The sequence below is a fragment of the Aphelocoma coerulescens genome (assembly GCF_041296385.1).
Source record: "Aphelocoma coerulescens isolate FSJ_1873_10779 chromosome Z unlocalized genomic scaffold, UR_Acoe_1.0 ChrZ, whole genome shotgun sequence".
Taxonomy (NCBI): domain Eukaryota; kingdom Metazoa; phylum Chordata; class Aves; order Passeriformes; family Corvidae; genus Aphelocoma; species Aphelocoma coerulescens.
In genome coordinates this window covers 58,483,387-58,507,673 of record NW_027184085.1, presented here as the reverse complement: position 1 = coordinate 58,507,673, position 24,287 = coordinate 58,483,387, and positions in this window count along the sequence as shown.

Genomic DNA, 24,287 nt, shown 5'->3' with positions numbered 1-24,287 from the left:
AGATGGTATGTATTTATAAGCCATTTATTAGCAGATAAAATGCACTCAGAAAGCTTTAAGAGCTGCACAGTCCATTAGGGAGGACTTCTGTAAGATATTGGCTGACATTGCATGTAGTGATAAGTACTTTTTTCCCTGCAAGTATAGAGGCTACAAAAAAAAAGGATAACCCTCTCCCTCCATTGCTAGTATTTTTTATTATTTTATAAGCTCATAGATATTAGGGAAAGAAAAGAAAATATGGAATCATATTGCCCTTTTAAAAAACATCATTTTCAGGCTCATTTCCTGAAGTTTATCCTCACAATATTTTAATTAATTGTATGTATAGTTAAAATAATATTTTTTCTCTTTCTCTTTCACATTACCATAGTAATAACTCATGGAATAATGTGACATTTTCATGGATGCTGAATATATTTAAATAATGTACTAAAATATCTTCTTGTGAGTTATTTGGTTTTTCCTAGCTTGCTGGCACTGCTTCACTCTCCACATTGCTGACTTTCAAAATTGCCTGAATTAAATGGTGTTCAAGGAACAACATTAGGCTGTCAAATGACAGAGCATGAAGCTGGAAAGCAGCAGTAACAGATTTATGGAGAGAGTAAACTTACCTACACAGCATGACTAATTTGAAGCTCAGCTAGCAGTGATGTGAGCAGCAGATGTGATCAAAGTGTCTACTCTTCAGACTTATACATGTAATTTTCACTGTTGTGAGTGTTACAAATAAGTCTCTACCAGGCAGTAGAATCCCTGTTATCTGCTCGGCCGAAGAAACATGCTGATGATACCACTGATCTGACCCCCAAAACAACCACATTTGGTGAAGTCAGGGAAGGTAACACTGTTGGATTGGTTGCTTCTTGTGAAGTGTAGTTCAGACATAAACATTTCTCAGTAAAATTTCTTGGGCTATTTTTCTTATGACTGTTCAGACTGGCTTGCCAGAACGTAGCAGGCTGGATTGCAGTATATTCTTTTGACGGCTCATGTTCTAACATATAGTTCTGACGTCTACAAATGTTGTAGTTTGGATCAATTTTTGGCTTCAGTAAGAACTTCAGGTCAACACCCCTGACAACAAGGTCTTTAGTAGCCAAGGGGTGTTCAGAAGTTGCCACATAAAATGCACAACATTTTTGAAATGATGTGTTCAAGGGAGGACTTTGTTTTTCTATTTTCCAAGTACTTTCTTTCTAAGTGGCTGAGAACCAAATGAATTCTTTGGTAAAGTGATGTACATAAACTCATAAAACGTGTTTTTTCTTTACATGTCCTTCTGTTCAGAAGTTATTTCCTCAAAGGCAGCCAGTGTTAATGTGTTGAAGGTGAAGCAGCTAATAGCTTAATTTGTAATTGTGTTTCTTTACAGCACATACAGAAATATTTTACAAATGATTCAGTAATCTCTGAATTCCAAACTCAGCTTCTATAAGACATAGTTATTAATGTATTCCAATTATTAGGCAGTCTTCTTTGAGGCTGCTGGTGGCACATTGTTTTTCAGAGAGAGACATATTGGCTCAATTTACAAATCTACTTCTAAGCTCATCAACTTTTTTCAGATTTTGTGGGGAGGTTGATTTACGTGGAAAGGTGTTCAGAATAAGAAGAATACATAAACTTTATGTTTCATTGCATTTTTTAATCACAACAATGGCAAGAATAAATTCATGGTTAGACACATTCACAGCAATGTAGAACATAAACTGGATAAAATGGTGATGATGATGATGACGATGATGATGACGATGACAATGGTGATGATAGTGGTGATGATGATCACAACAAAATTCTGTGCTGAGGAAGAAGAAGATGCTACTCAGGATCTTGCTGCTCAATGCTCAGTTGGTTGGCTGTCTGCTTTGAGGCTCTAGGTTTGTGCAAGTACTCACTTGCTCCCTCTCCTGTCACCGTTGCTGCAACTTCCAGCATCTGGAGCTCCTCAGTGCCATTCCTGCAGGTCAGCTTCCATGACTTTAGTGGGAACATATACTTTTGAATGAGGCCTCAAAAGATAAAGATGAGTTCAGGCTTGAGTATCAGCACTCTAAACGTCAGATTTATACTTTTGTTGGACAAGATTTAAATATGACATCTCACAGAGCTGGACTTGTTGTCTCTGCAATATTTCTCTCTCTGTTGTACTTGCTATGGACTTGTGATTGAGTGTAGTTTGGAAAAAATATAATTCCCCCACATTGGAATTGTGCAGTAACTTCACAGGAGAGTAACATCTCTTTTGGCTTGGTAGGTTTTTACCTGACAGTTTCTGTTCTGCCAAAATGTTTTCCAAATTCCCTGCCTTCAAACTGTATTTCCTACCATCTGTCATGGTCTTTGTGCTAGATTGCCTAGGTGGGTTGCAGCCATCACAAAACAGAAACAGATCTTTCTATCAGATTATCTGTTTGCCAGAAGATATGTATACATTCTGGAATTTCACTTTGGTGTCAGGATGTCTTTCCTCATTATATATTAACATCCCCAGTTGTGTTTAGTTGTTGAGCATAAACCCCAGCCAACTATCTATTCAACTGTATTTATGCATAAAATATTTTTTAAATTAAAGTTTTTATTTAATTTAGTTTTTATGAGTTCCTATAATATTAAATTTCTTAAATAATTAGTCTTCCTTAAGTGTGTATTTAAACACCTGTTCATGTTTAACTACATGTGTATAATATCTGAATAACTTTCTATTCTCAAAGGAAAGAATCATGGTGCCTGTTATGTTATAAATATCTAGAAAAATTAAGATCTGTCCTTGAGGACTTTCAGTGCTAGATGCTTAAATTTACACAGTTACAAAAGAAAAGATGTTTCACAACTCAGAAGACTTTTTGCACTACTGAGGTTAAAGTTTAGATCAGAAACAGGAAATGACTGAAAGAAATAATAGGAGCAGGAGAGGACAGAGGGGAGGGGAGGGGAGGGGAGGGGAGGGGAGGGGAGGGGAGGGGAGGGGAGGGGAGGGGAGGGGAGGGGAGGGGAGGGGAGGGGAGGGGAGGGGAGTTGCTAGACTACCCAGCTATTCCAAATATCTGACCATTTCAACCAAATTCACCTCAGTCAGAGTTACTGATCCTCAGCAGGAATGGAACTTGAGAGAATTAAGGAAAAAAGAGAGCAGACCTCAGGAATTAAATCCAGCTCTATAGGTTGCAAATGCTAGCTGTGATTTATGTGACATATCTTCATCAGCCTTAAAGAAAGAGATGTTCACCCTGAGCTTGTGATTTAGAATTTCTTGGAAGATATTGAAAAGAAAGTAGAATCTCCAAAGAACAATTCCATTTATTCTAAACTGGACGTTTAGGAGAAGTGGGATTAATTTCCTACTGGAGCTTCTGTTCTTACTTCCATTTACTGTCATTTACCTGATCATCTTACATTATATACTTCGTTTTTAGATTTACAACATTCAATGATCTCAAGCCAAGGTGAAGCAATTAGTACCTGGCAAGAGTATGAGCTGCTCAGAAACTTTCTGCAGTGTCAGGACTATAAACAGAGTGGTAATCCGGTAGTCCCATGAAATACTACAGATCTTTCACCTGTACTGAGACTTTTCTGGACTTTTTTGATGTAGCAGGGTCTAGTCACTGCTCAGGTACAAAAATTACTTTGTAATTGCCAAGTATTGTCTCTGATTATAAAATAATTGTGTGTGGATATGTCTATTTATATAATCTATATCTGTATCATCTAATCTATATCTATATCATCTATATCTGTATCCATATCTCCTTATTTCAAAGCTCTTGGAGCCAAGTTGTGCAATTTGTCTGGTCTTAGATATTTGAACAAAAAGCTTGATATTCTACAGAGAGTCTTTTGTTCCTGGAATTGTTCTCATGGGGATCAAGCATTAAACACACTGCTGACTGCAACTCATAGTGAGAAACAGACTGGAAGTAGCTGAAAACTATGTTCATTTCAGATAAGATTGATGTTGTCTGTTCTAGCAAATTTGTCTATTGTGACATATGGTTAAACAGATTATATACTGTTTAAAGGGAAGAAAAGAGCCCAAACCCTGAACTTCAACCACAGTAGGAGGCATTCCCTACAATGTGTTTGCAGAATCAAAAGATACAGCATAACCCAGACACCGTAGGTATTGAAATCCTATTTAATTACCAGTGATCACACCAGAGCATCTAACTGTACAGAAGGACATTTCACTAGTCACTGCTATACCTGATACATAAGGAACTGGGATGGCAAGCCATTTACAGGCAGTACAGAGAAGTGGGCCTTGGAAGAAGCCAAAAGGAAAATCAATGTTGTTGATGTCTCCTAGTCTAATTAAAAATACCTGTGAGCTCTAATAAACTGCAGAGGGAGGAAAATAAATTATATTAAGAAATGCAAGCTTTTAGAAACATTTCTTGTATCTAAATAACTACATGTTCTGAAAAATAGGTAGTTAAGAAAAGGTTCAATAGTCATGAAAATATAGTAGAATATAAAGTAATATGTACAGCAGGATACATTATATAGTAGGATATAAAGGTGATTTTTAACTTGGTGACAACAGTCAAAGTATACTTTCCTTAAATCAAACTGTAACTGAAATATGAAATGGAGGGTCTAAGGTGGGGATAAGAAAAATAATTTTGTGATGGGATGAAAATTATTTGATTAAGTAAGATTAAGTCTCCAAGGAGCAACTGTGGAATACCAGTCCTTTTTATTTGACTGCAGAATAAGTCCAAATGTAGAAAAAATGAGGCAAAGCAAGAGAGGTTTGAAATTCTCTCTGAAAGTTATAATTTTGAACGGATAAAGCCTTATAATGGTTTTTATATTGGGAGATAATGGGGGATAAAAGATTTGTTCCTGATCTGTCACTAGCTTGAAGGAGTGTAAACAAACATGTCTCATATTTTCCCAGTAAAGATAATGAGGGTTTTTTTTCATGTATAAGCCCTTTGGGAGAGATTTTACTGTTAGGTGAAAGCTAAATTGGCCCTTTGCTTCAGAGAGAAAGAAGTATGGGACATCTTCCTGAGATTTATTTTTAAAACTCACAGAAAGTTATGACTTTGTTAGTAAAAGAATGAAAAAATAAGTTTAAACATGGTATCCTTTTGGTTCATTTGTCTTTTCCAGTCCACATTCATTATTAAAAGAACAAGACTCTGTAGTTGAAAAATATTATTTCTTGTTGCTGGAATTTTCAGTTTTCTGATAAAGAAGATGGTGATTGAACTTAAGGCAATGCACTCTGAGTGCAAACTCCATTTATTTTCTCACAACTAACAAGATTTTACAGTCTCTTTGTTCTCTTGAACAAAAAGTAAGTCAAATACTTGCAAAGAACAGCTATGTGCTGACTGCATCCATTTTATCTACAGTCTAGAACTCTGAAAACAAAAGGATCTTCATTGTGGTCACATTAATTTAGTTTTGAATGTCCAGTGAAGTGTTTGTAAAACACCCTAGCTGAGAAATAAATGTGAAACAATTGAGCCAAACACTTGTATTTCACATGTGCCTTTGTAGCAGTAAATTGTTGTCATACCTGCTAGTGTACCAGGTTTTTGTAGTCCTTCAGCAACCTGTGCTTGCAAGCGAGAGGGAAGTGCTCTTGCTAAATTGCTTCCATGTGAAGTTTGATCTATTAATCTCACTTACAGATGTGTGGGAAGTACCCGGAGCACCTGACATAGTTACAGCTGCACTGACAGAACCGGCACAGCTGAAAGTAGCACAGATTGTTTGCATTGCTTCTGACAGAGGCTGCGTTATCACCTCGAGTTACCCACCTAGGCTATAGCTGGAATATGGCTGCATGTGCCATGCAGGCAGAGAGGCAAGAAGGTTGTTAGGGAAGCGAGATCTGTGAATTTTCAAAGGAGCCAGAGGTTGTGGCTAATGGAACTATTCAGTTCAACATCTGTTAGATTAAAGGAGTTTAAACACTCTTCTGTGAGTTCACCTTTCTCAGCCTGCAGGAACACACAACAGTTACAATGCCCATCTATTTGGAGAGCAACAGAAATAGGAAGCACAAAAGTAGAAGGAGGAGGGGAAAAAAGCAAATGGGCTAAAATAAGCATGGGGAAAGTAATGTCCCACTATATATTAATGTGCAATGTTTGTACCAAGAAAGAAAATCTCTCACAATAGCAGAAATCTGAAGATGAGGTTTTGACCCCGTGTCAGCCCAGTTTGACCTCTAATTTGAGAGCAAATTATTTACAATAGAGAGAAGATACTTCAAGGGCTGACTGAGACTGTGATAAAGTCTCAAACCACAACCTTGAACAAAAATGAAAACATCCCAAATGATCCATTCTATAGTGGAATTTAATCTGTGTGATTAGGATTCCTGTAACGTATATTAGTTAATAAGGGATGCCATTTACTATTAGCACCTTTGTGGTTTTTGCATATGGGTAGTAAATCAATGGCTTAAGAGGTCTTTCTAACTTTTACCCACCATGCTTAAAATCTGCTTAAAATCTGTCTTGTGGTTCTGGTGTGTATTTCAGATTTCAATTTTTAGTATAGACTTCTATTTGTGTTACTTCACAGTAATAACTGCAGACAAGTACTTCAAAGCCTTTAAGATATTCATAGTGCAGCATGCAGTTCTGGGGCCAGCCATCTCTTTCCAGAATCCCCAAGCACCTCCTAGTGTATCAAGTCCTTGCCACCAAACCTTTCATGGCATGGCAGGAGAAGGACCTCAGCTGCATCAGTCCTCCTAGAAAGCAGTTGGCTTGCCAGGGATACTACCTGTGGTCCTTCCCACTGGGGGGCTCTAAAGAATTCTGACCAGAGGAGTGGGTGTGTGGTGAAAGCAAAAAAAAGATTATGTTGATGGAAGAAATTAATACAAGTTACTTATTTGTAAATCTTAGTCTTTTTGCTAACTAGGTATTGGTTTTATTTCATCCACTCATGTCTCTTCTTACTGATCTTTTCAAATATAGGTAGGATACTTTGTCACCTCTCCCTGGCTGATCATCCTTGTATCCCAGAAAGGTCCAGAATGCGATATCAAGGTACCTAATCTGAGAAACCCTGTCCTTCTTTCCTGGATGTGCTTCTCACTAATCCCCTCTGCATTAATAAAACATATACAAATAGGGAATAACATATGAAGTATGTAATGTTTAAATTAGTTACATTATGGCCCTGCTTGTGTTGCAACCAATATCATTGCACCAGATTTTAACACCCCAGGAATGTGAACATTTATGTATTTTCTTTTCTGTGTTTCTCCCTCAACTTTTATTGCTGTTCCACAGTAAGGAAATAGGAGGCAGCTTTTCATCTACACTTCTGTAATCTGTATTGTGGCTGCCACTATTATTATGTTAGTCCTAAGAATAGCAGGAGATGTTTTTCTGTAATTTGGGAAATGCACCCACAATGATGAGTGTGAGAAATTTAATAACTGAATTCCTCTTCACAGATAAACAAATAGCTTTGCTTTGAATGTATATTCAAGAAACAGTTTTATGTATTGAAGCATTTTATTAGTGGAAGGGAGGTTTTAAAAATATAATTAATTTATTAAAAGTAAACGCATTAGAAACCAAGACAGTCAGTATTGGAAGAATTCAGCTTAGTGCAACTCTGTAGATATAGACTTTGCTAAGGAATTCACCTTATTAAAATTTAATTTACACATTCATGTTTTAATTTTTTTTTAATAATGGTATTTAGATAAGCATGTAGAAATCTCTGCTCAGATTTATCCAGCCTTTTTTCATGGAATTATATTAGAGATGTGTGACTGAAATTGATTGACAACTATAACTGAACACATAAATGGGAATAAAAGCACTGCATATAGAAGAAATATAACCCCTTTATCATTCTGAATACCTGCAGAAAGTAGATGGCATGACATTAATTCAGGAATACTGGGGCTTCAAAATGAGTTGCTCCTCTGCTTTTTTTGTCAGAATTAGTGGTGATATAATTATTATAGAAGAAAATTTCTATTTCTTGCCAATAGAAATGTGAATTTACAAATGTCAGATTTACAAGCAGATTTCAACATGTCAATACAAAGTAAGGAAAGAATTAATCAAGATATAGTTAACCATAAATCTTATAAAAAATAAGCAGCTGATAAAAAAGCAAGGCAAGAGTGACATGATTGACAATAACAAAAATGTATCGAGAGTTAATACTCATTCACCTCTGGGTACATCATGATATTTTTATTCTTCATGGTATAGTATTTGATAAACTGATGCCACAAAAGAAAAGCATATAAATTAATTAAATATGTTAAAAAAAAATCTTTGCATTGGTTCATGCATACAGAAATTTTTATGAATACTCTGTACATTTTTTGTCATGCAGTGATACATTAACTTGCATAATTGGCCTATGTCTTACACTGTAATATTATTCTGTTTTCAGCTAAACTCAAATATCAACACGGAACTCAACAGCACCAAGTGCTCCCTCCTATTGCACTTGCCTGTCACAATGTATTTCTCAGACACTTACCACATGTTTAAGGAGTCCATAGCTAGAGTTCAATAAGCTTGATTCTGTAATATCGCCGAATAGCAGACATTAAAGCTTTCAATCTGTTGTGAACTTTCTAGCTAATATTGTAAGCTTTCAGATGCTATGATTTATACAGATATTAGAAAGTGTGTACAAGAAAATATAAATGGGAGCTCGTGGTTAGAAACAAAGTGCTTAGCCTTAACTCTGTGAAGATATGCTTCTTTTCATTGTGCTAATCTTAAAAAACATTGTCAATCTACTTCTGTCCTGGTACACATCAGACAAAATAGTCAACATGTGTACTTCACTTTAATTCATAAGTGGTTGAGGATAATACCTTCTTTACAAATTGCCCAATAATCTATTTTCCTTCATCCCTATTTCCATTTGAGTATTCATAGTCTGTTACAGCAAGACTTAAGAATAGATGGGCAGCCTGAAGTCAATATGGCTAGTAATATGCTAATATTTTGCTAGACTAGAGTTTAATCAAATACAGTCTGAAAAAAACCCCTGATTTTTAGGCGTTTGCCTCAGATTAGAGCCTGAGACCACGTGCTTGTCCTATCGAAAACATACACACTTCAGAGGACAGAATTAAGATGTCTAGGGAGAACCTGAAATCAGAATTGCTGCTGAAAATTGGATTGTGTGAGTGTGTCAGGATTTAATATGACACTAACAGTTTATTTCATTTAATCATAAATACATTCATAGAAATGCTGACAGGGTTCTGCAGCTCAGATCCACACTGTCATTCCTTTGAGGCAGCCTGGCTTGAACATTTCAGCTGCAGCTGATAGTGCTAATGCAACGTGCGGGACTCTCAGGCTCAAGTGAGCATTAGCGGTATCAATAGGAGACAGCTGTGAGAGCGTTGAACAGCAAACTTCTCTTTGAATAAACAACAAGTAACAAGGAACCTTAATTAGACTGAGCGTGTATTTGATCATCTCTGTTTCGTGTAAAATTCCCCTGCATTGCTGGGGTATTTCTGAACAGAAAAGGAAAAAAAAAATGCAAACTTGACTCTAAAGATTTTTCATCCTTTTAATACTAAGAACTGGGCTTTGTGCTGCAGCTATGAAACCACTTTAATCAGAGTAATTTCTGATGACTTCCCTGTGTATTTTAACATGCTAGCTATTAAATTCTGATCCTCCTTGGTTTTCAATAACCTTTGGTATTCTGAATAATCATCTTCTTTTGGACTCTTTGAAGATTGGTAAGGAGGTTTGGGCACTTTTTTGACTTGTTGTCACTTGTTCTTTCCTCAGCAGCGCCAGTTTTTCCTGATACTGCTAATTAAGTGCTTTTTTTCCCCCACCCATGTTTATTCTTAGAAATTACAGAACACATTATGTTCTGTATTAGTGCCTATGTTTTTCAACAGCCTTTAAGAGATTTACTTAACTTTTTCTAATGTGTAACTTTTTCTATGTGGTATATTATGTCTACTGTCACTAGCATTCATTTCTCCTATCTATTCTGTAGGCTTGAATCGGGATGATGAAGGCTAAATTACTCTGAAGGAGATTATTTGACAATAAATGTCCATAAAACATGTTTATATTTACCTGTGCAGTACAAATCTTTCCCCTGGGTGCAACCACAGAGGCTGTTTCACTGTTCCTAGTACATTGCTTGAGATTCAGACCTCTTTGTTTTTCTGAAGTGTTGGTTTTCTAATAGACTGCAGTTTTTTGGAATGTGATAAATGTTAACTTCTGTGTTGTAGCATCTTACTCTTATAAAACAGAGAGCTACTACTTTACTGTTATACAACCAGTATTTGCCAATGATAACTGTAGTAATTTACAATGTGGTGGTACTTACAGCCTTGTGTGAGTATGTGACCTATTAACTTAGGTGGTGGGTCTATTTGCAATGAGCCCTAAATGCCAGATACATAGGAAGAGGAATGTCTCTCAGGGACATTTTAGTGTCAATTAAGTTGTTTCCCACTCAGAGCACATTTCTCTGCCTCCTTCACATGATGAGAAAACATAGTCAAGGAACAAACAGGAAGGGATCAGAAAGAAACGTCCTGGTATTCAGGATGTCTCAAAAGTAAAAGGATTTTCAGAGTTTTAACCTGAAGTTAATCCACCTTTGCAATACCTGCCAAGGAAATCTGTTTTAGTATTCTAACTACTAAAGGATTTAATTCAGTGTTGGGTTGAGGTTGACTGGCAATGAGGAGCCCACTTCATCCTCTCTCCCTGCATCAACAGGTGTGTTTCAGAGGTTTGGATCTCCTTGCTGCTCTATTCATAAGCTGTTTCATTGTACTTCCACTGCTTCTGGAGTTACATTGTAAACCATGAAAATGATGAAAATGTTCTGGATTAAAAATGATCTTGCAATGACAGACTTGTACTTCTGCTACTGCATATTGACTTGAAAATATTTTTTCATGATGATACAACAGTAATTTCAAACCAATTTTCCTGAAATGGATGAACTCTAGACACAGTGGCAACATTTCCTTTTCAAGAGAAACATGCTAAGCACATTTATTCTAATTTTTTGTAAGGGTTACATTGATTTTTCTGTTAAAGAGTGTTTTGATAACACCACTTAGCAGAAAAATGCTTTGTGCTCCTGGACCTTCATGCTTCAGTGGCCTTGGTATTGTCATGTTGTGTGAAGGAGTCTGCTGATCACACCTGTTTGATAAGTGTGACCTCTCCGTTTGAGACGTAGCTTTACAACTTTTGGATCAAGTTCCCCATGTTGTGGAATTTTATGACAAAGTGCGTACTGTCAAACCTGTTATTACTTTCAAAATATGGATGCTGTTATTTAGTTTAGCCTGTAGGTGCTTTGCTTTTCTTCTGTGTGTTCAGTGAAGGGTGAGAGGCAGTTTTCCTGAATTTCTCCAGGAAAGTAAGAACAAAGTAGGAATAACATCATGACCATGATTTGATATGATAACAAACCCAAGGATTTGCAGGTTTTTTTAGAAAAGTGTCAAAAACCAGGACTTCAAAGTAACAGGAAGTTTTTTAGTTCCACAAATATCTACTGGAATATAATTAAGTAGATGATTGTTTTGAAATGTATGAGGCATGAATCCTATCAGAAGGGGAAAATTGAAGAGAATCTCTACTAACCAGAGGAAAAATAAACCTCAGGAAACCTGAAAATGGAAATTATGAATAGTGTTGAACAGCAGATATCTTTCTGTTATCATGAGGAAAACAAGTTGTGAGAGCTGTAGAATAAGGATTAAAGATTTATAAGGATTAAAGATTTAAGAATAATGACCTGATGAGTAGGATCTCATGAAAAATTAAGTCAAAGCATAGAATTGTTGGGAGAATAATGGGCTGCAGAAAATTAAGTCAAATACCCAACACAAATTCTTTTTTTAAAGGTACATTGGAAACATAAAGAGACATTTGTGAATGCCTCAGGACATCTTTCTGAAGCCAAATCTCAAAAATAACAACAATGGAAACACATAGGTTCATAGATGAGTTAAGGAGTGGTACATTTATATGTGTATAAAAGCAGGAAGGTAAATCATAATTAGACTTATAAGGAAGTAAATATTAATGTAATTAAGACTTATGAAGAAGTAAAAAAACCCAAGAAATTGCTGTAAGGAGAGGTAAAAGGAAGTCAGAGGAAATTTAAATTACTAAAAACAAAGAAAAGCAAATTCTTGCTGCTTCAAACACTCAAGAATAATAAATATCTTGCTTTAAACTGTTTTACAAAACCAGCAAATATTAAAGTACATTGAAATAATGATAAAGATTTGGTGCTGTTTAGAGCATGGAATTTTAGGTTTATGAACTTGTAGAGAAATCAAAGCTGGTCCACTGGTGGTCCATGGTGAAATTCCTGTTATGTTACCAGAATAAGAATGAGGCACTTCAGAATTTACAAGCCCAGAAGCAATAACTGAAAAGACTCTGATACAAACTACTGAAGAAACAATTTTTTTGATATCTACCAAGTCTTAAAAAAAAAAAAAAATCCACAGATGTGTTGTTATAAATGGATTCTCTTAAACCCTTCTTTGACAAGACAGGAAGCTTAACAAATAAATAGAAAGACTAGTTTTGAGTAGTTTTGAAAATGAGAAGGGAAAACAAAGTTTGGCCTAGAGATGCAATATAAAGAAAAATTGTTTTTAGGGAATGAATAAGTCTGATTTGAATTGTGGTTGGGAGAATTTCAAGCAAGGACATAATTCCTTTGGAAAATCTGATGACTGAATTACAATTGTAATTTTATCAAATTTTTGTAGATGATGCAATGGGGACACAGTTGCAACAGTTTGGAGGTAAATATTAAAAATGAAAGTTCTTGACACAGAAGTGTGGTTGATTAAATTCTGTAAATAATTTTCCAAAGAATGATAATCAAATGCAAAAAATATTATATGGGCCTCTCTCTTGCTTTTTTCCTAAATAAAAATAAACTGATCTTTCTCTCCAAACATTTTCGTACTCATATGACTGATGAATGATAGTGATAGTTATCAATCATAAAACCTGGTGTATTCTACACAGCTTTCTCATTTTCCTGTAGCAGATCATAATCTCAAGGTAGGCATCATATGTAGAAAAATAACATATTACCATAATGCAGGGCATCCAAGGGGAATATATACAGAATCTCTGTTTTCCATGGCTTACATTATGCCTTTTATTCCCCATCAACTGTAATTTAAATTCATTGTCTAATTGAAACTATCTGTTAAATTGTGCTGTTCCTTCTTGCATCAAATTAGGTTTTAGGCACTAACTCAGGTATTTTTTCCCAGGAATTTATGAAGTAAAAGTAAAATTACAAAGTAAAATAGCTGTAACTTACAATTATCACTGTAAGCCATTATTGATTTTGTTTTTCTGCATTCTGTCTGTTTAATGTCTCATTTTACTCTTTATTTTACTTGTAAGCTTAGCGTAACCAATGAGTTCTGTAGCCATACTCTGTAGACAAAGTTTGGAAATTATTCCAGATAATTACTTCTGCAAAACAGAGTCTTTGCTAGACTTTTTCAATGCTACAGAAAGCAAATTAGAAAGAGTGTAGTCTTAGTTTTTGTTACCATGGTTTTAGATAAATAAAGTGGTTTGGTATTAAACTGCATCCACCATAAACAAGAAAATACACTTAAACAGAACATCTTGCATATATTTATTGATATTTATTGGGCCATTTTGTTTTGTTGCCTAGCTGACAGATTTTTTCCTGTCTCTTTAATCCCATGCTATATATTCATCTGAGTCACAGATCTAGATTTCTCCTGCATCTCTCCCATTCACCATGCCCCCATCAAGACTTGTAGGTTCATCTACTGAAGCAAATTCAGATTTTCTTTTTTATAATATGTACAGGCACTGATAGTTAACTTTGTTCTTTCTCACTGCTGTCTACACTGCACTCAGTTTTCACAGTTTTGAAAGCATTAGGAAGCACTCGCCAAATAACTGCTGGACTTCTGGTGCTTTACTGGGAGCTGTCTCTATCAAATCTCGGCAATGACAGATCTAAGTTATACATGTCATACTCTTCTGGAAGATGATAATGTACTCCTTTGCACTAAAAAGGTGCAAATTCTCTTGTGTAGAGATATTTTCAAACATACCATAGGACAGTTAAAGTACAAATCCTACCATTTTTACGAAACAGCCATACAAATAATTCAGCATTAATGCATTAATACCATGTCCAACAATCATGCTCTGTTGTCCAAGTAGATCCTGTGACCTTTCTGTCCACAGCTGTATAATATGTTTCATTACTAATATTTTAGAAAACTTTGCAAGGAAATCTTAGGGCTAAAGGAAACTCCCCAAAGCAAGATCAGAGGATAGATGTGAAGAGAAAATTAGTCTGACTGATTAATCCAAACCAAGAAAATTAAATGTTCCACAAAACAGAGGAAAAAATAAAAGGTCTTCCACAGAGTAATGTAATAAATTGCCTGGAAGGGAGCATGCGATAAGGCCAGCAGAGGTGACCTTCAGAAATGTATCTGTCTCCCCACTATTGATGATGTTCAGAAGTTGATGAATGTGCTCTTGCAGTTGGAGCAGGTTGGTTCCTGCAGGCAGGCACAAGCCCCCAGCAATCTTGTTACTGCAGATATAAAACCACTTGTGTTGTTAAATGAGTGCACCGTGGTTAGAACAAATACAGAATCCTGAAAGAGATAACTGCAAGCCATAAAGGAAGATAAAATTAAAATTAAAAATAACAGTAAATACTAGCCTTTTAATAAAATTTATTTTGTGGTAACAACTTTTATAACTTAGACACACAATTTAAGAGAAAATAATTGAAAATATCTATATTAAACTTGCTGCTAAACAATAATGTGGTCTCATTGCCAAATGCCAATTCTTTGTCTCTGGTTTCTGCATGTTTTACTTGTACTTCAGTTTTTAAAAATACTCCATTATTCTGTTGGCATGCTGGATCATTTCATTTAAAGCTCTCTTCTTAACTATTTGCTTTTTGAGGGTAAGTCCTGGTACTGCAACAAGTAGTAATATCTTACTTTACTTTTTTAGTATCTGGCATATAAACTAATGTTGACAATTTTGCTGCTTGCTATCATGCAAATAATAGGAATGCCACAGAGATGACAAATTGGTTAGAAGGAAATAAAATGATAAATGTTATCACTTTTAGACCCGGGTATTACTATCATCCATGATCTCTTTTTGGCGCTTACAATAAATTTAAAATCAAATTGCAAGTAGTCTGTGTTTACACTGTAGTTATAGGAAGGGATAAGAGATTGGAGACTCATGAACACAAATAATGTATGGAATAATAATGCCAGTTAAATGAGTCAGTTATGATACTTTTACCATCTGTGTAGTCTTTATGTGTATGCTTCACTTTATCAAATTTATCTAAGGGTTATATTAGCAATTTGCTCACACAGTAAATAGCATTCCATGTAAACACCTCCATACGGACAGCTTTTGCAGTGAGCTGCTGGCAGAAATTCTTTGGTGGTGTTCATCAGTCTGTAAGCTGAAAAGAGCACAATATAGCCAAAGAAAATATATTTCACATTAGTAGCCCTCATAACCTACAGGTATGTACTTCGTGGTGGATTGTGATTTTTGAAAATGTAGATAGGTACCCTCTTTAGGTTAGGACATATGCATGGTTTAGGTTACCAGTACATTTCCAAGCCAGTGACCTAGGCATTCCATATGCAACAGTAAATATTTTATTTTATATTTTCCGTATACTATTTGCTCTAATAATTTTCTAGTATCTTTTCCAAAAAAAAAAAAAAAAAATTAACAGAACATTCCTTAATCACAAATAGTTCAAAAAAATAAATATGAAAAAAGTGTACGCTGTTGAAAGCTATACTGTAGTTTTACAAGTAACAAAAATTTCCATAATCAGTATCCTCAGAAATATCTGTAATCAGTACAGTATTTATGCCTGGAAATAGAACACAAACTTTTCCAAACAATGCTGGAATGATAATAAAAACCACTAAACCTTTACGTGAAAGACTTCAGGTACAGAATATGTGATAGTAATAAAGAAGACTGATGGTAGATATTTATACTAATGTAATTATTTTATTTATTTAAATATTTAATGTTCCATCAAGATGAGACAACTACCAAAAAACCCCCATTTTGATATTAACATTGTGGTCAGACTTTGAAAGAAAGGCATCATTTTGCACCTTAAACTGAATAATTGAAGATAAGTAAAAACAGAACACTAAATGTGCTGTTTATTTTAAACTGGTAAGTATATCGGATATATATTACATGCTTTTTGCATATGTTTCACACACTAAATATCTCCAAGCAGTAAATTGTCTGCAGATACATCTTATTTTGACCTGTGCAGATGGCTCTAGAGGAGGCTGCAACAGAAGAAAATGGAACTTCCCAAATGGAGACAAATGGCAAGCAGCTGTTTCTTCTCTTTATGTGTTTTTGTTGTGATCTGAAAACAGATCTCATTTGTTGCTGTTAGATCATTTTTAATTGTTCCAGATTTTCTGACTGTTTCTTTTTCTAAATTAAATATTGAAAGCAACAAGGAATCTGGAAAAAATAAAAGATTGATTTGGCAGCTGTAGCCTGGGCAAAATTCCCTGGTTGGATAATTTCACTGACACCTGGAGACTAATGCTAGGAGACCACTTGGTGATATATGTCTTACAGGTGATTTTGTTGCTGTCACAGCTGTGCTAAAATTTCCTTTTATTAGTATGACATTGAAGCTCTTGCAAGCCCTCGAAGAATACAGATGCCACACAGTCAGAAGGATTTTTTTTTTTTTTTCAGGGACTGAGCATGGTGAGATGCTAGTGATGTCATAAATACACATTAAAAACTTAAAGTCTCACTTTGGAAAGACACCTTGACTCAAGAGTTATTTTACCTATCAAAAGTATTTGAAGTTGAAGAAATCAGACAGGAGCATTAACATACACTACTGTCAGAAAAGAGCATTCTGACTAGGAGGTACCAATGCAAGGAGCAGTCTGAACTGAATACTAAGAAACTGCAGTTAGATTTGGGTGCTCTTGAGACATCTCTGTAAAAAAGAACATCAACCTCCACAGTAAGACCTAATCTGAAAACAATCTTGAAAGGGATTTTGACTAGGCTGTGTTAAAATTAACAGCATCTAGAAATTAAGCAAACAATTCCATTCTTACCTTGTAGTTTCCATTTATGGTGCATCATAATAATTTCTTCAGTAAAGAGCCTGTTACATCCAGGAAGTGTAAAAAATGAGGAAACAGAAAATTAAACAAATGGTTTTCCTATTTTATGAAATGGACCAATTTCAAAAACAGTAGTTCAAATGCTTCAGTATACCTGTAATTCTTTGTGCTTGATGAAGAAAGTACCTTAGTGAAAATTATGATAGAACATCAGGATTTTGGAAAAAATTAAGTAAAACCAATTTCCCTTCTAACAAGAAAAGTAAGTGAACAATCTTGGTTTCAAAGTTAAAAAAAAAAGCAGAAAATGCATACTGTATTAGGTTTCTTCCCCCCTGTTCATTATTGTGGCAGTTGGTAATGTAGTAGCTTGTAAGTTATTTATTTTTATCACTGCTAGGAAATTTTATTCTCATTCTGACAAAAGCGGTTTTAGCCTTGGTAACCACCTTTACTAAAAGCCTAGCACATGAGGATTAGGAGAAAGCAGATGTTAGGAATCTGAAACGGTATGAGGATCAGCAAGGAAATGAAAACTCTTTCCTTTTCATTTCCAGATCATTACAGAACCTCTGGAGGAGTGTGGGGGGGAAAGGGCTGATGTAACTGATTAAAGAATGGTTTCATTTACTAAAACCAGCATAAAGTACCAACTAATAAGCATGGAAATTTTAGCCCCAGATGGTAAAGACTGGCAAAATTCTAAACAGCAATTAACAAATTGTTAAACAGAAATTAACTATTAGAAACAGCAAGAATAAAGGTCACAGCAATAAATGAGCAATATTTTAACATAAGCCCTAACCCATCACATAATTTCTTATCACATTTGGTTAAATAAAAAAAATACTAAAAACTAGCAATTAGAGCAATATGTAGGTCAGGTCTTACGGATGCATTAATCTTGGGGCTTTACAAAATTGAATTTTAAATGCCATAATTTAAAAATTTCTGTAGAGGGATGATCCTTTTCCTCCTCTTTGTACGAATAACCTTGGAGGTCAAGTTTCATGGCACAGCAAAATAAGTATCAACCACTGAGACTTTTAACATTCCAGATGACCAGATTCTGTTGAGCATTAAAATACATGGCTTTTATTTCACTTATGTTTCTGAAGAGCACTATATGGACCTCTTTTTGCAGTTGTTTCTAAATAGCCCACCACGGAAGAGCACCTGTAGCCCTGATGTACTGTTTTAGAAGAGAGGTTTATGTTTCAAGTTAAAAATGTTTTTGTTTTCCTCTTCATAAATATTACCCAAATTCCTGCCTTTCAGAGCAGTCTAAGAAACGATTTTTTAACTACTGCAGTTAAGAACTGTTAAGAAAACACTTGGCTGCACTTCAGTAACAGGAGCAAATGAGAAAAAAGAGAAGAGGTATAGTGAATGGACTACATTTTGCAAATTACTTTCCAAAATACCACTAAAGATCATTTGCATAACTTATTCTATCAGAATTGCCTCATCATGCACCACCATGAAGCTTGTGCTAAATTGATTTACGTACTTTTAGAGAATCTTTTGCAGAATTTATTTCCTATACTTTTTCCACAGTTAATGTTCCTGCTGCTTTAGAAAAATATTAAAATAAGTTCTTCTAGACTATCCCAAAAAATATCCATAATCTCCATAGAAACCAAATGAAAAAAATTAAATTTATAGAAGATAAATTTCTCCTTTGCAGTACTGAACAGAGATCAGAAATTGAACTTAGAATGAGCAGATATGGCTGTGTCACTTTTTTTCTTCTCTGCAATTTTTCAAGAGCTGCTGTGGGAAAAGAAAAATCTTTTTGAAAGAGCTCAGGTTTTGAGCATACTTTTATTGGGAGTGAATAATGCAGCTCTATCATATTTGATCTTTGCCCTGTCCTTTGGCTTTTTATTTTACTTACATTCACATAATTTGTGAATAGGTTGAACAGATTTAGTATACCAGTCCATCGATAAATAAATAAATAAATGAAATTAAAATTTTACATACAACAAAGAATGGAATTGTTCAAGTATTTTTAAACTGTTATCACTCTACGCTGTCTTTTTCAGGCTTTTTCTCTCAGACTGGACTCAAATGCTGCATCTGATTAAGGTGGAATGAGAAACGGTCTGGTGAAAGAGCCCTGGCTTAAGTATTGATATTTCTCACTTGCGATTTCTGGCTCCCAGGTCCCTCCCTGGTGCTGTTCTCTGTAGTCCCTTTCTGCATCAGAGGCTAGGAAACTGATGGGATGGAAACACTCTTTTTCTTTTTTTTCTTTCTTTCTTTTCCCCTTTTCTATCCATTTGTTTTTTCTCTCTGTTACCTCTAAAGCTGTCTGACCACCAGGGCCCCGCAAGGGTTGTATGGGAGGAGAAAACGAGCAGAAAAGGTAAGTATTCCAAGGCAGGCGTCCTGCTGAACACGAACCTTTACCCTGAGATTTGAGACCACAGAAGTCACCACAATCTCCTTCAGTGTTACTGAATTTGTCACATGGGTCCTTGACTGTGTCAAGAGATGGAGGTTTCCAAACTTCCACTGATCTTTAGTGCTGGTCTTGAGCAATCGACTGCTTCTGTTTGCAGGTGTTAAATATTCATGGCTTTGGTCTCAGCTGGAGGCAACTTGAGTTACTGAAGGCTGAAAGCAGATGGTGTTGCAAGTTCGGCAGCTAAAAAGAGAGGCACGTAAAGTGAGTGAATGAATTTCAAAAAAGAGTCATGACTCACCACTTGCTATTCTTGTCAATGATGAATAAAACAGTGCCCTTGAGCTTAAGAGTTGCTTTTAAATTATTTTAAAACATCAGACCCCACTGGCAGCACTTATTTCCCCTTTTCCTGGAAGAATGATTGTGCAGTATTGAAAATGTTGGCGAGTGTGACTGGTCTTCTTTTCTTTGTTTTTATTAAGAGTTAAATATACATATTGAAAGGAAAAAATAAAATATTGTGCCAAAATTATTTTCTTCACGAAAACCTGAAAATTAAAATTGTCTTTCTTAAAATTGCGTCAGGTCTGAGAAGGTAAGCACTTTTTGTCATAGTATTCACATCATAGCCCACAGAAATTAATTTCAGTTGCTTATGTTCATGATCCCTTTGCAATAATAGAATTACACTAAAAAATGTGTTTGGAAGACCACAAAACTGATACTGCTTTTGTGACAAGGTCTGAGCTTCTAATTCTTCAAAAACAAAATTAAAAATACTTTTCTTGATACAGTGCTGAGGCAAACAACTGTAAAAACCCTTTTCTATTCTCATATATGTGACCTCCAAGTAATATTAATCATTCTGTTTGTGTTGCTGATTTTTTTCAAGATTACTGACAAGGCTCTAAATAGTTCAAATTTAACCAAAAACGCAACTTTTCCTTTTTTGTCCTTATCTGTTTTTCACGAAGACTATTAAAGCAAACATTAAATGGTGTTTCAGGTTTTTTATGGGATTACAACAGATAAAAATCAAATATCAAGATGAAAGATTTTAAGCACTAATTCCATGGAGAACACTTCACTGGCATTTAATTCTGTATTGAGGTACTTGGGATATTGTGATTCTCTTCTACGCTAGATCAGTTAACTGTGTGTTATAATTAGTTAAAAAGGATTTTCTTCAGTTTTTGAATTCCTAGAAGAAAGATTTTGAGACCGACAATCAAAATTTTAATTGTTTCTTCTAACCCCCGAATCACATATGGTGATAAGGGACGATGGTGCTCTGACACCTCAGGGTTTGCCGTATTCCCGCGTGCACAGTGACAGTGGTGGGGAACTGCAGGAATGGCAGAGTCTGGTGCAAAGTGGGATATTAGGTAAGAAGAATGTAACATCTTTACTCTTAGCTGACTAGTTACAAAGGCCTTGAATAGTCTGAACTCTTGTTTAAATTGATTTGGTTTGGTTTTGAAGTTATTTGTTTGGTTTTTTGTTTTTTTTTAAATGAAGCAAGACCTGAGGAAAACATTTTACAGTGATTGGTGCCCACGATTTATAAATTTTCTTTACTGATTGTTGGTTTTGTATGCTGGCCTAGAAAAATCATTCATACAAATCCTCCAGTAATCATTTTCAGTATTATTAAAGAGTGCACATATACAAAGCAATGGTTATTTACCTTGAAATTAGTTTCTTCAGTAAATTTTTAGCAACACATGAAACATTTGCATATTTATATAAATGAGAGGGTTTTGTTTTTATTTTTTGGTTAATATTTGCAGGAATTAATGTAACCTCTCCTAAGACTAGAAGTTGGATTTAAAATTGTGATCTGCTTAGTGGTATGATTTCTGATTTGCAGAGAAGACCAGAAACCCCACTGCATTTAACAAAGACAAGATTCTTGTAATTTATTTCTTATTATACTAAACAATTCCTGTTCTCAGGAGGACGTAAAAAATCATGCAATAAAAATTAAAAAAAATTTAATTTCTTCTCAGTCCTCCCAGCCAAAGGCTAGCCAAATTGAAAACACAGAACAAATAGTGCCAAAAGAGCATAAATTTCATATTTATTTCCTAGTGGCTAAATGGAAAATCATACAAACAGCCAAACTGCACCTAACCAGAGACTAATATATTCAAGTAGCTGATTTCACCAGTGGCCACAAGGAGAGATCATAAATGCATCTCAGTAGGTGTGTACAATATATTCCCGATCTCCTCTATTTTCAGCTCAGTAGAATTCCTCCTGTAAATGTAAGTTCTGTCTATTTGATAATGAAATGGAAGTTATATTTCCAGGAGTTTATCAAATTTCTCAACTTTGTAAAATATTATTTTTTTACTCTGAATTTCATGGCCTCTGTGTGAAACACTTTTGGATTTTTATTGTTTTGGGCCTGATTGCCAGATGGAATGTCTTGGTGCTCATAGTTATTCTGTTAACTGCTTCTATGACCCTGGGGAGTTGAGTAGTTTGTGAGTAAATTTTTGTTTAGCTTTGTTCAGCTAAAAGTAGAAAGAATCTCAATCTTTAAATGCTTTTCATTCTACTTTTCCTTCTTATTTTCTTTTTTTTTTTTTTTTTCCTAATTAATGACCAGGTAACATTTTTTAGCCAAGCAAAGCAAGCTGATGACTCATGCAGATATTTTTCTGAGGAATTCAAGTGTCAAGTTTATATAATTGGAAATAAATATGACACAGGAAGTAGCATTTCCTCTGACAAATTATTCTTTCACTATAGCTATGGCTTAGGAACATTAAATATTTATTTCATCATTTCAAGGAAAGCATTTTAAAATTTAAAATAAAAATTGGTAGTGCATTTGTGATCTTATCAGCCTATGTATTCTTTTTTATCAAGATTCTTCCAAGCTAATCACCTTCTTTTTAAAAATGTTTTGTTGGCAATCTTCCTTGAGTGCTGCTGAGTATTACCCCCTGAGATCCTCAAAAGCTTGGGCTAATAAACAAATAAAGACCTCAGCACTTTGTTTTAGTCTTATGGATGAAGAATTCTTTTTGACATTCCTGGGAAAAGTTCAAATTCCCAGGAAAAAATCTAACATGTTGGAAAAAATCACTGTGCTGAAAGAGTCCACAAACATTTCTAATTTCCCCTGATCTAAAAGGAGCTCAGCTTAAATGTGTGAAGGCATGGACATCCTGGCTATTATACTGGCAGTCACTGTGACACCTAAGTATGATACAAATGTTGAATTGAGACAAATTTCATTTTGTTTCAATAAAAGAGATTACTCCATTTCTACGCCTTTCTGTTTCTGGTATTGTCCCATAATACATCTATTATCATAATATGCAGACACTTGTCAGTGCACTATCTAGGCAAGGGGAGTCTTCAGTAAAATCTGATTAAATATTTTTTTTCTGGTGCTTACTAGTACACAGACCAAAAATAGCACCTATATAAGGCAAGACTCTGAAAGCTGTATTAATTTTTATTTCCCGGAAGAACTAATCTAAAAGTCTTCGTATAGCTTCCTAGGAAGTCTTGTGTCCCACATATCAGGTCTTTAATCTGCTTGTACAAAAGGTAATTGCAGTGGATATAGTACACTGAAATAATAAATTTCATCCTGAGACTTTGGGGAATCTTTGTGTGAGCTGACTCACCAAAGGGAAAAATAATACTTAGTTTCTCTTGACTGATTCTCTAAAAATGCTGGCAAGTTTTGGTTTTCCTGTGCAAAATTTTGAATAGTTGAAGCATTTGACCATTAAAAACACAGCAGAAATTACTGATCAGTTCTGTTTATGTGGTTGTTGACAATCCAGCCCTTGCTTTCCTCCTCTGCTAGACTGAGATGGCTAATTAGTGGGAAATCACACTGTTTGTGCTGCAGATTTCTTTCTTTTGTTGGAATAATCATCTATAGATTGGAATGATCATCCATATTTCACACCATATCTAGAGATGCAAAGGGACCATGAAAAGTCTTTGTGAAGTTGTTAGTGGTTTTAGGTTTTGCAGCTTTTTATTTTCTGTTTTTCTGCAATCTATGCCACTTTATATTTACATGATACTGTATTCTGTGGTAACAGTATAAACATAGTGGCACTTTAATATTTTTTATTAGTTTAGACCGTAAATGGTGGTTTTTAAACCACCAAAATAATCTGGTGACATTATAAATTTCACCCATATTAAATACAAGGGAAGTTTTATCACTAAGCATCCCTTAACATTGTGTCATTTCCACTCATTTTGAAGATCATGCTTTACAAGTCTCATTTTGCTCAGTAGAAGAGATATCTTGAAAAATGAAGGCTTAAAATATTCAGTAGGTTTCAGACCTGTCTAGGGAAAAATTTTAATGGCTGTCAGCCACAATTTTTGCATTGACCATAAATTTTTCACCACTTTTCAGTGGAACACCTGAACTACCTCAAGAACTATCAAAGGCAATTGGGGAAGAACAGCTTGTGGTCTGCATTCATACTGTGCATACACAGCTGAGCAGTGCACAGCACTTTGATGGGTTTTGGTCTGTCTGAGACAGTTCCTTTGGGATTAGAAAACTGATGATATGATGTAAATTCAAAGATTATCTGAGGCACACCGTAGGAGTATGACACTATAGATAATTTTGCCTATTACTTACTTGCTTTCAAAAAGTTGCCAGAGAGCATCTCAGACAGCATGATATATATGTGAACT